Source organism: Monodon monoceros, unplaced genomic scaffold (genome assembly GCF_005190385.1).
Source record: "Monodon monoceros isolate NGI ecotype Baffin Bay Population unplaced genomic scaffold, NGI_Narwhal_1 Super_Scaffold_19, whole genome shotgun sequence".
Lineage (NCBI taxonomy): Eukaryota > Metazoa > Chordata > Mammalia > Artiodactyla > Monodontidae > Monodon > Monodon monoceros.
Window position 1 is genome coordinate 23,975,612 of NW_021703775.1, and position 16,467 is coordinate 23,992,078.

The window sequence follows — 16,467 nt, forward strand, 5'->3', positions numbered from 1 at the left end:
TTTCTTAATAATTAATTTTAATAACATTATTTCATTTTACTTTATCTTCTCTTTCTTTCTTTCTTTCTTTCTTTCTTTCTTTCTTTCTTTCTTTCTTCTTTCTTTCTTTCTTTCCTTCCTTCCTTCCCTCATTTAGACAACGAATCATCCCAAATTGAGGAGGTGGACTTTGAGAGCAAGATTTATGATTTTTTCCCCTTTTCCTCTTTTTGTGAGTGTGTATGTGTATGCTTCTATATGAGATTTTGTCTGTATAGCTTTGCTTCCACAATTTGTCCTAAGGTTCTATCTGTCCGTTTTTTTTAATTGTTTTTCTTAATAATTATTTTTTAATTTAATAACTTTATTATATTTTATTTTATTTTACTTTATCATCTTTCTTTCTTTCTTTTTTCCTTCCTTCCCTCCTTACTTCCTTCCTTCCTTCCTCCCACTGTCCTTCCCTCTCTCCTCTCTCCTTTCTTTCTTTCTTTCCTTCTTTCCTTCTTTCCCACTTTTCTTCTTTCTTTCTTCCTTCCTTCCTTCCCTCCTTTCTTTCTTTCTTTCTTTCTGTCTTTCTCTCTTTCTTCCTTTCTTTCTTTCTTCCTACTTCTACTAATTCATTCTCTCTACTTTTTCTCCCTTTTATTCTGAGCCGAGTGGATGAAAGGCTCTTGGTGCTGCAGCCAGAAGTCAGTGCTGTGCCTCTGAGGTGGGAGAGCCAACTACAGGACGCTGGTCAATAAGAGACCTCCCAGATCCACATAATATCAAACAGCGAAAATCTCCCAGAGATCTCCATCTCAATGCAAGCACTCAGGTTCACTCAATGACCAGCAAGCTACACTGTTGGACACCCTATGCCAAACAACTAGCAAAACAGGAACACAACCCCACCCATTAGCAGAGAGGCTGCCTAAAATCATAATAAGTCCACAGACACCCCAAAACACACAACCAGACGTGGACCTGCCCACCAGAAAGACAAGATCCAGCCTCATCCACCAGAACACAGGCACTAATCCCCTCCACCATAAGCCTACACAACCCACTGAACCACCTTAGCCACTGGGGACAGACACCAAAAACAATGGGAACTACGAATCTGCAGCCTGCAAAAAGGAGACTGCAAACACAGTAAGATAAGCAAAATGAGAAGACAGAAAAACACACCGCAGATGAAGGAGCAAGATAAAAACCCACCAGGCCTAACAAATGAAGAGGAAATAGGCAGTCTACCTGAAAAAGAATGCAGAATAATGATAGTAAAGATGATCCAAAATCTTGGAAATAGAAGAGAAACATTTAACAAGGATCTAGAAGAACTAAAGATGAAACAAACAATGATGAACAACACAATAAATGAAATTAAAAATACTCTAGATGGGATCAATAGCAGAATTACTGAGGAAGAAGAACGAATAATTGATCTGGAAGATAAAATAGTGGAAATAACTACTGCAGATCAGAATAAAGAAAAAAGAATGAAAAGAACTGAGGACAGTCTCAGAGACCTCTGGGACAACATTAAACGCACCAACATTCGAATTATAGGGGTCCCAGAAGAAGAAGAGAAAAAGAAAGGGACTGAGAAAATATTTGAAGAGATTATACTTGAAGACTTCCATAATATGGGAAATAAAATAGTTGATCAAGTCCAGCAAGCACAGAGAGTCCCATACAGGATAAATCCAAGGAGAAACAAGCCAAGACACATATTAATCAAACTGTCAAAAATTAAATACAAAGAAAGCATATTAAAAGCAGCAAGGGAAAAAAAACAAATAACACACAAGGGAATCCCCATAAGGTTAACAGCTGATCTTTCAGCAGAAACTCTGTAAGCCAGAAGGGACTGGCAGGACATATTGAAAGTGATGAAGGAGAAAAACCTGCAACCAAGATTACTCTACACAGCAAGGATCTCATTCAGATTTGATGGAGAAATTAAAACCTTTACAGACAAGCAAAAGCTGAGAGAGTTCATCACCACCAAACCAGCTTTACAACAACTGCTAAAGGATCTTCTCTAGGCAAGGAACACAAGAGAAGGAAATGACCTACAATAACGAACTCAAAACAATTTAGAAAATGGGAATAGGAACATACATATTGATAATTACCTTAAATGTAAATGAACTAAATGCTCCCACCAAAAGACACAGATTGGCTGAATGGATGCAAAAGCAAGACACTTATATATGGTGTCTACAAGAGACCCACTTCAGACCTAGAGACACATACAGACTGAAAGTAAGGGGATGGAAAAACATATTCCATGAAAATGGAAACCAAAAGAAAGCTGGAGTAGCAATTCTCATATCAGATAAAATAGACTTTAAAATAAGGACTATTACAAGAGACAAAGAAGGACACTACATAATGATCAAGGGATCGATCCAAGAAGAAGATATAACAATTGTAAATATTTATGCACCCAACATAGGAGCACCTCAATACATAAGGCAAATACTAACAGCCATAAAAGGGGAGATCGACAGTAACACATTCATATTAGGGGACTTTAACACCCCAGTTTCACCAATGGACAGATCATCCAAAATGAAAATAAATAAGGAAACACAAGCTTTAAATGATACATTAAACAGGATGGATTAAATTGATATTAATAGGACACTCCATCCAAAAAGAACAGAATACACATTTTTCTCAAGTCCTCATGGAACATTCTCCAGGATAGATCATATCTTCGGTCACAAATCAAGCCTTGGTAAATTTAAGAAAATTGAAATTGTATCAAGTATCTTTTCTGAGCACGACGCCATGAGACTAGATATCAATTACAGGAAAAGATCTGTAAAAAATACAAACACATGGAGGCTAAATAATACACTAATTAATAATGAAGTGATCACTGAAGAAATCAAAGTGAAATAAAATAATACCCAGAAACAAATGACAATGGAGACAGAACGACCCAAAATCCATGGGATGCAGCAAAAGCAGTTCTAAGAGGGAAGTTTATAGCAATACAAGCTCACCTTAAGAAACAGGAAGCATCTCGAATAAACAACCTATCCCTGCACCTAAAGTAATTAGAGAAAGAAGAACAAAACTACCCCAAATTTAGCAGAAAGAAAGAAATCATAAAAATCAGATGAGAAATAAATGATAAAGAAATGCAGGAAATGATAGCAAAGATCAATAAAAGTAAAAGCTGGTTCTCTGAGAAGATAAACAAAATAGATAAACCATTAGTCAGACTCATCAAGAAAAAAAGGGAGAAGACTCAAATCAATAGAATTAGAAATGAAAAGGGAGAAGTAACAACAGACACTGCAGAAATACAAAAGATCATGAGAGATTACTACACGCAACTCTATGCCAATAAAATGGACGACCTGGAAGAAATGGACAAATTCTTAGAAATGCACAATGTGCCAAGACTGAATCAGGAAGAAATAGAAAATATGAACAGACCAATCACAAGCACTGAAATTGAAACTGTGATTAAAAATCTTCCAACAAACAAAAGCCCAGGACCAGATGGCTTCACAGGCGAATTCTACCAAAAATTTAGAGAAGAGCTAACACCTATCCTTCTCAAACTCTTCGAAAATATAGCAGAGGGATGAGCACTCCCAAATTCATTCTAGAGGTCACCATCACCTTGATACTAAAACCAGACAAGGATGTCACAAAGAAAGAAAACTACAGGCCAATATCACTGATGAACATAGATGCAAAAATCCTCAACAAAATACTAGCAAACAGAATCCAACAGCACGTTAAAAGGATCATACACCATGATCAAGTGGGGTTTATTCCTAGAATGCAAGGATTCTTCAATATATGCAAATCAATCAATGTGATAAACCATATTAACAAATTGAAGGAGAAAAACCATATGATCATCTCAATATATGCAGAGAAAGCTTTTGACAAAATTCAAAACCCATTTATGATAAAAACCCTGCAGAAAGTCGGCATAGAGGGAAATTTCCTGAACATAATAAAGGCCATATATGACAAACCCATAGCCAACATCATCCTCAATGGTGAAAAACTGAAAGCATTTCCACTAAGATCAGGAACAAGACAAGGTTGCCCACTCTCACCACTCTTATTCAACATAGTTTTGGAAGTTTTAGCCACAGCAATCAGAGAAGAAAAGGAAATAAAAGGAATCCAAATTGGAAAAGAAGAAGTAAAGCTGTCACTCTTTGCAAATGACATGATCCTATACGTAAAGAATCCTAAAGATGCTACAAGAAAACTACTAGAGCTAGTCAATGAATTTGGTAGAGTTTCAGGATACAAAATTAATGCATAGAAATCTCTGGCATTCCTATACATTAATGATGAAAAAATCTGAAAGTGAAATCAAGAAAACAGTCCCATTTACCATTGCAACAAAAAGAATAAAATATCTAGGAATAAACCTACCTAAGGAGACAAAAGACCTCTATGCAGAAAATTATGACACTGATGAAAGAAATTAAAGATGAGACGAATAGAGGGAGAGATATACCATGTTCTTGGATTGGAAGAATCAACATTGTGAAAATGACTCTACAACCCAAAGCAATCTACAGATTCAATGCAATCCCTATCAAACTACCACTGGCATTTTTCACAGAACTACAACAAAAAATTTCACAATTTGTATGGAAACACAAAAGACCCCGAATAGCCAAAGCAATCTTGAGAACAAAAAATGGAGCTGGAGAAATCAGGCTCCCTGACTTCACACTATACTACAAAGCTACAGTAATCAAGACAGTATGCTACTGGCACACAAACAGCAATATAGATCAATGGAACAGGATAGAAAGCGCAGAGTTAAACCCATTCACATATGGTCACTTTATCTTTGATAAAGGAGGCAGGAATGTACAGTGGTGAAAGGACAGCCTCTTCAGTAAGTGGTGCTGTGAAAACTGGACAGGTACATGTAAAACTATGAGATTACATCACTCCCTAACACCATACATAATAATAAGCTCAAAATGGATTAAAGACCTAAATGTAAGGCCAGAAACTATCAAACACTTAGAGGAAAACATAGGCCAAACAGTCTATGACTGGAATCACAGCAAGATCCTTTTTGACCCACCTCTTAGAGAAATAGAAATAAAAACAAAAATAAACAAATGGGACCTAATGAAACGTCAAAGTTTTTGCACAGCAAAGGAAACCATAAACAAGACCAAAAGACAACCCTCAGAATGGGAGAAAATATTTGCAAATGAAGCAACTGACAAAGGATTAATTTCCACAATTTACAAGCAGCTCATGCAGCTCAATAACAAAAAAAGAACAACCCAATCCATAAATGGGCAGAAGACCTAAATAGACATTTCTCTAAAGAAGATATACAGAATGCCAACAAACACATGAAAGAATGCTCAACATCATTAATCATTAGAGAAATGCAAATCAAAACTACAATGAGATATCATCTCACACCGGTCAGAATGGCCATCATCAAAACATCTAGAAACAATAAATGCTGGAGAGGGTGTGGGGAAAAGGGAACACTCCTGCACTGCTGGTGAGAATGTGAATTGGTACAGCCACTATAGAGAACAGTATGGAGGTTCCTTAAAAAACTACAAATAGAACTACCATATGACCCAGCAATCCCACTACTGGGCATATACCCTGAGAAAACCATAATTCAAAAGTTATCATGTTCCAAAATGTTCATTACAGCTCTGTTTACAATTGCCTGTAGATGGAAACAACCTAAGTGCCCATGATCGGATGAATGGATAAAGAAGATGTGGCACATATATACAATGGAATATTACTCAGCCATAAAAAGAAACGAAATTGAGCTATTTGTAATGAGGTGGATAGACCTAGAGTCTGTCATACAGAGTGAAGTAAGTCAGAAAGAGAAAGACAAATACCATATGCTAACACATACATATAGAATTTAAGAATAAAAATGTCTTGAAGAACCTAGGGGTAAGACAGGAATAAAGACACAGACCTACTAGAGAACGGACTTCAGTATATGGGGACGGTGAACTCTGACAAAGCAAGAGAGAGGCATGGACATATATACACTACCAAACGTAAGGTAGATAGCTAGTGCGAAACAGCCACATAGCACAGCGACATCAGCTCTGTTATTTGTGACCGCCTGGAGGGGTGGGATAGGGAGGGTGGTAGGGAGGGAGACGCAAGAGGGAAGAGATATGGGAACATATGTATATGTATAACTGATTCACTTTGTTATAAAGCAGAAACTAACACACCATTGTAAAGCAATTATACCCCAATAAAGATGTTAAAAAAAAAATCAGAGTTATACTTCCACAAGCCCAGGAATTCCTGGAGCCACCAGAAGCTGGAAGAGGTAAGGAAGGGTTCTTCCCTAGAGCCTTTTGAAGAAGGATGGCTCTAATAAAACCTTGATTTCAGACTTCTAGCCTTTAGAACTGTGAGATAATACATTTGTGTTGTTTTAAGTCATCCTGTGTGTGATTTTATTTCAGTAGCCCTAGGAAATTAATACAGTACTTTAATCACTATCATGGTATCTCAGACAACACTGCTTCTCACCATGGGGCTCATCAAAAAAGTTCAACAATGGACTCACCTCCAGAGAACCCAGTATCATTTCCATGGTGCCCTGCATCAAGAAGCAGCTGGTATGAAATATAGTAGAGTGCCTACTGAGGATTCAATTATATGGCTGGCAAAGGGGGTTGCTGTCTTTCAAGGCATGGCATATGCTTTGAACTGATATATGACCAACCAATATATGATGCTGTTTTTGCCATGAATAGAAAATGTTGATTATAGAACCAAGTGGTGAAATTGCTAGTGGCTCCTTTATTACACTCACTCACAGAGCTTTTGCCATGACCCCGTATTATTGAGCTCTGCTATTTTATAGACCTTCATTACCAGGATAGGAATAGTTCCTCTAAGGCAGTGGCTCCCAAACTTTTTGGCACCAGGGACCGGTTTGGTGGAAGACAATTTTTCCACGGGTGCGGGGGTGGTATGATTCAGGCAGTAATGCCAGCAATGGGGAATGATGGAGAGTGGCAAATGAAGCTTTGCTCTCTTGCCCACTGCTCACCCCTGGCTGTGCAGCCTGGTTCCTAACAGGCGTGGACTGATACCGGTCCACAGCCATGGGGTTGGGGACCCCTGCTCTAAGGAATACAACAATAGTTTAATCAAACTGAAAGTTGAGAATGTCACCCAGGTATTTTAGACTCCTCATGTCACAAAATAAAATGGCAAGAAGGGTATTTAATTATCAAAAGGAAATTGTATTGCCATCACACAGTAAGAACAAGGAAGACTATGGAACATTTGAGATTTCCTTATGTGCCTCTTATTATTTCTGTTCCAGTATTAAAAGCTAAAAGAAGACAATAGTAACCCAAGAAAGAATATTATTAGTGATTCAGTTCAGACACTTCAGGAATGAAAGCTTAGAACTTTAATTAGAAGAGAGGCTGACTAAGAGCAAAGAGACATTAGTGGAAGAAGAAATTTATAAATATCCACACAGTCTTATGACAAGTTACAGAAATGAGGAGTGTAGAAACTATAAATATTTTTCTTTCTTGTTTTGTAGGTAGATATATTTGTATATATTGACCAATTTTACTCCTCTCTTTCTCTCCCAGTTTTTATTCAAGCAGGTTAGTAATAGGTAACTTTATAATTTAGCTTGCAAAATATGGAATATTCAAGAGGAATTGTTCAGTGAATTAGATGAGGAAATAACATATAAAAGAGATATGTGCATCCTATCAGTAGAGGTGGAATGTTGTATGGAAATTAAATATGGGTAGAAGGATGAAACTGTATGCTGAATAGCCAGTGAGGACAGTGTCAGTCATATGTATCTCAGCCCCTATTCCCACCCTTCTTTGCTCTGTTAGTTATAATAAAAAGCTTGGAAGCTGAAAACTTCATTTTCTTATCTCACTTGCCAACTGGATTCCAATTAGATTCTGCCAATGAGAGGCAACATGAGATAATGGATGGAGAAAGAGGGGAGAAGTGAATCTGTCTCCAGTTATTACAACATCGTTGACAGCAAGAGCAGCATCTACAGAACAGCAATGAGGTTCCAGCCTTGGCTGAGAAAACCAGGGTTTCTAGAAAACTTCAGCAAATCTGGAACTCATGGCTATGAGTTTCTCAATACTAATGCACTATGTGTAGACACATGGATTCCAGCCAGTAACACTAGCTGCTTCTAATGTCTGGGTAATCATCTTGATTTGTGTTATCTGCTTCAGTTTCTATTTTCCTGCTTTGCTCTTCCAGTTACTCCAAGCCATGTGCATAAAATTTCTATATTAAATTCCCTCTCTTCACAATAATTAAAGAAGCTATTGTTTTCCTGATTAAACTCTGACTGATATACCACTGTAGCTTCTGACAACCTGCAACTTTAAACACTGAAAATTACACATCACATATCGTACTTTTCAGAGGCAATCTGAACTTTTGGAACTTGGATTTTGAGGTTCTAGACTTGTGGAAAATGTCAGATAGGATTAGAATAGTTATTCCCCAGTTCTTTCTCTGTGAGAAAGTAATGTTGTCTATTTCAACTGTGGCCAGAATTCCTTCTCCTAGACCTTCACTCCTCTATTTCAAAAACTTCTGCTATTTTCCCTAAATTTACTTCATTTTCACTAATCTTTTTTCCCTAAATTCAAAAGTAATAAGTATTAATTGTAGAAGGACAAAAACCCTCAATACTAATAATACTAAAGATTTCCATGATGGCACATCCAGGAAGCCATCTATGTATCTTTGAATCTAGAGTAGGTCATCGTGGATATGAATTAGGACACTGAGCCTTAGCTGTAGAACCATGAGTAAATTAACTTCTCGATGCCTCAGTTACACTATATATATATAATAGGGTTAATAAATGTATTTACCTTATAAAGTTGTACCTGAAGATAATGGATGTAAAACAATTAGCACAGTGCCTGGCAAGTGTCATTAAATATTTTCAACATTACTTATAATGCCTATTTAGTATCTCATCCTGCCATATAATACCAAAACCACTATTGTTGGATATTTTGCTTGTATATATCATTTTTCAATTAAATATAACACTGTTTTTATAACCCTTACTGCTACATTTCTGCACATATAAATTGATTATTTCCTAAGGTATTTTCCTCTTTTTTATTAATTATTATTCCATCCAGGAGTTTGTGACTCTTAAAGAGTAAATATGTGTAAAGCACTTAAAGGCTCAAAGTAATTTGTTTGAGCACCCTTTAGCAGACATGCATTTTCTTCCATATTTTGGTGGGACTAAAATTTTGACTAATTTTTTTGCAGTATTGGTAGATATTCTATTTTCTAAGCCTTTTGATGTCTGGAAATGACTTTTATAGCCTTTCCACTTGAAGATCACCCTGATTCAGTAATAATATTTTAGTTTACAACCCTCCCCATGCCCTCCATATTCTGTGGATGTAACTCCATTGTTTCCAGTATTTTGGGTAGTATATCTAATTCACAGAACTTTTTGTCTTTTTTTACTAATCTGCTTTTTTCTTGTAGATAAATGCAAAAAGATCACAAACAGAATATTTGCAAAACAATCAAAAGAGAATATACGAGAAAGCTCATAAAGAAATGAGAAAATGTTCACTCTTGTAAGTAAGCTAAAAGAAAAAATGTAAATTAAAACAGCAGACCATTCTTTTGCCTTGCAAGTTACCAAATGTTAAAATATAATTAAACAATTTTGTGGCAAATATTTGGAGATACTGACAATCTCATTTCCACTGGTAAGAATGCAAATTGATATAACTTTTCTAGGGTATATTTTGACAATTTTCTATATGTTTTAACCATGGAAAGCTACCTTTAGATGCTTATACTAAAGAAATACTATGGATCTGCAAAACTGTTTTAGTTATAATGATATTTACCACAAATTCATTACATTTAAAATTAATAATTATATAAATTGCATAAATATCTAACAAAAATAGATTTAATATATAAATGATAATACATATGCACAAGATTGCTATAGAATCATTAAAATCTAGTAAAATGGATATACTATTGTGGGTAGATGTCTCTGTTATGCTGTGAAGTGATAAAAACAGTTTCCAAAGAGAAAATTTGTTATTATCTCCTTTTCGTAAGGCAAGGGGAAACTCTTCATCTAATAGAGTAGATTCCAGAAAGGTAAAAATAGTTATCTCAGGAGAATAGGGATGGGAGGCTTTCATTTTATTTTGTATGCTCTTATTTTTCTAAAGTTAATTTGCATTACTTATGTAATTAAGAAAACAAAAATGGCCATCATATTGAGCTATACCATTCATGATTAGCACATAGCAAGATTCTTTCTCCTTTAATATGGCTTTAGTTTTCCTATAAGACTTTATTTCCTAGGGAAAGTACATACTTTTAAAACAAAACAGACTTGCATAAATTATTTCAAACTTTGGAGCACTACATATTTATTAATTTATACATTGATACACCATTTCCACAGAACTGAAACATCTGTGATCTATGTTGAGTGACACGGCTATATGAAAAAACAGACAAAGTGGCTGCATTCTGTTCTCATGACAGATATAATTACAGTAGAAATCATGGACATTATCTGAGTTGCATTTGACTCCCAATACCTTCATATCACAAATTAAAATCATTTTCTCAAGAAACAATCATGGTAGTCTTCATTGTATTTTGACAAAGACAATTTATCCAAACCATCTTTTGGAAGAAAAAGATACTAAAATAAACAAAACAATAGCAAAGGAAAGATAAAAATGAAAAATTGCACTAAGCAGTAGAGAAAAGCAAGGCAGAGGAGACTAAAGTAAAGAAGCATGGGTCTTCACTTTGATCTTTGCCAAAAAAATCAATATTTGATAAAATTGTGTATCTCCTGACAGGATCTAACTTATACAAAATATTGCTCTAGGTTAGAAGTCCAAATCAATTCATATTCCCACTCTTTACCAGACACTTTAAGGATCTGTATGCTAGTTTAGCCAGTTTTAATAAGGCAAGAATTCAGTCATCTATGTTTTGAGGAGATTTTTTTCACATGAAGCTATCACTATTAATTTTTGAGCAGTCATTATTGCTCTAATGAGCCATTTATTATACCATTTAGATGCTCTGGATATGGGATTCCAGTAACTTAGGATAATAGTTTAAATACTGGGCTGAGTCAATCAAAATAAAATAAAATTCCTCACAGTTTTGCTTCCCATTTTTGTCCTATTTGGTTTCTTTGATACATGATATGGTCTAGACCAACTTATCAAAGTCAACAACTAAGGAAATTACAAAGATAACTCAGCCAGATGCTGAAATTTCTAATTTCAAACTCTTCTGTCTATGGTGAAATCATACACTAAAATATTGAACAAATATTGTGAACAATAGACTCTTCTTATGTTTGCTTTAAATATTAAACATTTCAGTATACAAAAGAAGAATTTTAAGAAAAAAGAGTTGTGAATTCTCAGGAAAGTGATAGCTGGATCATAATGACTTAATCCTGATTCTTTCTAAGAAGCTTACTGAAATGGCAAGAAGTATATGTGTGTGTGTGTGTGTGTGTGTGTGTGTGTCCTTGTAGCACACTACCACAAACATCCTTAATTTAATCAAACTTGGAGGTAAAGATGGGCTCTTGGACAAATTAGGATCAATCCTCTTGAAGCTAACAACACTTCTACAAAACATATGTAAATATAAAAATAGAAACCCATAAAAGGAAAGAACCTAAGAGCAGCCTTGAACACCTCTTCCCCAATACTAAATTCCAGAATTTAGCAGTGCAATTTTTTTAGAAAATATTGTTATGTCCCAAGATTCTACAACTAGCTTAGTCATATTTTAAGTAATGGCCCGCTCACCAATATTATTTACCTTTGTTCTGAAAGTTTCAGTTGATTTGAGAATATGAGGGATATAGACAGTCCTTGATTTGCATGGTATTGCAGAACCATAAAAATGGCCATGCAAGCTGAAACTGTGCAAAGTGGTCTTTGTTCCATGACCTTTAAAATTTTTGGTTAAGAGATTAAAAACTCACTACTGTCAGTTATAAATTTATATGGAAATTTTTAAAATAGTAAAACTAATATTTATTTGATGCACTGTAATTTAAAACATTAGAAGTACTGCAAATGAAAGTGTTTTATTTCTTTGCAAAAACCTTATCAAGAGTAGTTTCAACATTGCTTGTCTTCTCATAGTATAACTTATTTTACAGAGTAAGTTTCTTCTCTATGGTTTGGTAAATTATGCTCCTTTCTAAATTTGGGTCATCTTCCAATATTTTATCCTTTGCACTTTCCATGCCATGAAAAAATCTCTGAGTGTTCCTTTAATGGGTTTTATTCCCAGTGTCCCTTTCTCTAGGACATCTTCATCCTTTTTATGATAACCTCTTTTCTCATTTATATCAGTAAGTTGGCCCTCAGTAACTTGCTCTGGATGCACATCTATATATAATTTCTGGAAAGGCAGCAGTGCCTATATTCCCAGTCAGTTATTTCTTCTATAACTCCATTTGTATTCGATTCAAATTTTACTTCCAGTGTTACCACTTTTTGTTTCTTTGCTGCACTTTCATTTATGTTAACTAAGTCCCCTTTCAACTATTCCTTCCTGTAAAATGTCACATGGCTTATCATTGGGAGATAAGGAGACAGCACAACTCTATGTTTTGCTGTCTGTGCATGAACTGAGTAACAGGTGCACAGTGACAAATCAGCAAAAGCCCTTGAAAGAAGTGATGTGATTGGTCACTGACCATGATGTGCATCTCTTATTAGGTAGTGATTTGTGGACTGGAGAGCTAGTAGAAATTTTGTACTTTATGTAGTTACTCACAGGTAATATCTCATGGCAACTGAAATTTGAACTATGTTGTTTTGGAACTCGTGTTATTTAACTAAATCATGATAACTTTTTTTGAAATTCATGCATATCAATGCCTTGCAAAGCAAGATTTGCCTGTATATTGGGATTTTTAAAGTATTACTATTTGCAATATTATGATTTGAAATCACAAGGGAAAGAACTGAAATTTTACAAAAGCTATTAGAAAGTTTAGCACAGTGCAAGATCACAAGACAAGTTTACAAATAGTAGAAGTCCTATATTGTAATAAACTTAAAATTTAAGAGTAAATGGTCACTTTCACAATAACAACAAAATCTGAAATTCATAGAATGACAGATATTGTAAACTGGCTCGTTCAGCACCCATTACTATCCCCATCTAGCTTATTTTCCTGTATTACAGAAGGTAGAAAACTTTTTTTAAAATATTTATTTATTTATTTATTTTTGTCTGTGCTGGGTCTTCATTGCTGCGCACGGACTTTCTCTACTTGCCATGAGCGGGGTTTACTTTTTGTTGCAGTGCACGGGCTTCTCATTGTGGTGGCTTCTCTTGTTGCGAAGCATGGGCTCTAGGCACACAGACTTCACTAGTTGTGGCTTGCGGGCTCTAGAGAGCAGGCTCAGTAGTTGTGGCACACAGGCTTAGTTACTTCTTGGCATATGGGATCTTTCCGGACCAGGGCTCGAACCCGTGTCCCCTGCATTGACAGGCGGATTCTTAACCACTGTGCCACCAGGTAAGTCCCAAAGCCTTAAAACTACATGTTCCAGCCTCTGTTACAGGTAAGGTTTGATATGTGGCTTTCCACCAGCAGAAGTACTTACATGAAACTTAGGGGAGAAAGTAAGCAACATGAGGCAGCAGCTGCAGGCGGGAAAACAATATCTTCCAGCAAGTCAGATGCCTGAAGAATTTTGGTCCTCCAGAGCATCTGTGGCAGGATTTTGGCATCCAGAATGTGTCAGAGGTGCTGGTGGCAGTGACATATTAGTAGCATGCTCCTGCTAGAATGGTCCCATAGTGTGGTTAGGCAGTTTTCACCTGGCTCCTTTGTTCCTGGATATCTGGAATCTAAGCCTGGTTCTCCTAACTCTCTCAGGAGTTCTGTAAACCACTGAGTCTTTTTTTCCCCAATAAACAACACTCTTTGCGCTAACACTTGCTAGGGGAGTATGTTGTCTGTATGTAAGAGCCCTGGGCAATAAACATATAGGATCCATAGTTTAAAACTTTACTGACGTTTATGAAAATGGAGACATTAATATATGTAAAATGCGTTTGATTTATTCTCCTGTGTAACAAATTATCAGAAACTTAACAGCTTAAAATGACACCGATTTACTACTTCATAGGTCTGTAGGTCAGAAGTCCACAAGGCCAAAATCAAGGTGTTGGAAGAACGTGTTCTCATCTGGATGTCAGAGTCCTCTTCCGAGCTCATTTATGTTGATGGGAGAATTCAGTCCTTTGCTGACAGGGGGGTCCTCAGCTCCAAGAGGCCACTCTCTGGTCCTTGCCACATGGCCCCCCTCTATCTTCAAAGCCAACAACAGAGAATCCCCCTCATACAAAACACCTCTGAACTTTAAATCTCTCTTTTGGGAAGGACTTAGGCCTTTTTAAGGGCCCACTTGGTTAGATCCAGCCCACCTGGATAATCTCCCTTTTGATTAACTCAAAAATTAACTGGTTGGTGATCTAATCATGAAAGTGATATCCCATAACATTCACAAGTCCTGTTCACAAGCAAGGCCATGTCTAACACAGACACCTTACCTTGAGAGCCATATAAGTCTAAATTATCAATATTTCATAAGTATAATGCAAATTTTATCAGAATCCTATCAGAATGTTTAAGTGGAACTTTAAAACATAATAATTTTCTAATTTAAAAAACAGTAGGCAAAAAGAAACGGCTAATTTTGAAAAAGAAAAAATTTAAATGATCTTACAGAATGAAATATAAAATTGTTATATTTGCATCTATATGTTTTACTGAAATTTTACATTTCAAAGTAATTATAATTGAGAGTGATGTACTGAAACAGCAATAAAAAGAACAGATCATCAGAACAAAAGGAAAAAACAATGGAAAGACTAGAAAGAGTGGAAATAGATCTAAATACGGTTACATATGTTAAAGGGTTTATTTTCCATTGGTAAGAGAATGGATGGTTCAATAAATGATGTTGGTAAAACTGTTTAAATATTGTGTAAAAATAAAATTATATGCCTAATTTAAACTTACTACACACTAAAATAAATTCCAGCTGGAGAATAAATATAATTCAGAAAATAAACACAAGAAGAAAAATAGAAGAATTTCTGAGTGAAGGAGAGAAAAAATATAGAAAAGTGCATATGTTAGACCACGAAAAAGACCTTTTTTTGTCCCCCAAACCACCACTTATTAGGCAAACAACAGAAGGAGAAAAAGTTGCAAGTTTCTCTCTTACTATTTTTTTTAACTGAAGTATAGTTGATTTACAATATTGTGTCCATTTCAGGTGTACAGCACAGTGATTTACTATTTTTGAAGATTATACTCCATTATAGATTATTACAAGATAATGGGTATAATTCCCTGGGTATACAGTATATCTTTGTTGCTGATCTATTTTATATATAGTTCTTTGTATTTGTTAATCCCAAACCGCTAATTTGTCACTCCCCCTTTCTTTCTCCCCTTTGGTAACCACAAATTTGTTTTCTATATCTGCGAGTTTGTTTATATTTTGAACATACACTCATTTGTATTATTTTTTTAATTCCACTTATAAGTGTTATCATATAGTATTTGTCTTTGTCTTACATTCATTAAGCATAATATTGTCTACATCTATCCATGTTGCTGCAAATGGCAATATTCTATTCCTTTTTATAGCTATTATCCATATATATATTTGGATAAAAAATATATTTTTAAATTACATCTTCTTAATCCAATCATCTGTTTATGGGCTCTTGGGTTGCTTCCTGTCTTGGCTACTGAAAATAGTGCTGCTATGAACATTGCTGTGCACCTATCTTTTTGAATTAGTGTTTTTCTTTTTTCCACATATATATCCAGGAGAGAATTTCTGGATCATACGGTAGATGTTTTTAGTGTTTTAAGGAAGCTCCATACTGTTTTCCAGAGTGGCTGCACTAATTTACATTTGCAGTAACTTTGTACAACAGTTCACTTTCCTCCACATCCTCTCCAACATTTATTATTTGTACACCTTTTGACAGGGGTGAGGTGATACCTCATCGTGGGCTTTTTCTTTTTTTTATTGAAGTATAGTTGATGTACAATATTATACAAGTTTCAGGTGTACAACCTAGTGATTCACAAATTCATATTCCACTTATTCAAGGTCATATTCCACTTATAGCTACTATAGTTATTATAAAATATTGACAATATTGTGTGTTGCATATATATCCTTATTGCTTATTTATTTTATACATAGTAGTTTGTACCTCTCAATCTCTTACCCTTTCTTGTCCCTTCCTCCTTCCCTCTCCCCACTGGTAAACAATGGTATGTTCTCTACATCCATGAGCCTGTTTCTTTTTCTACTAGTTTTAGTTTTCAGATTCCATACATAAATGATATCATACAGTATTTGTCTTTCA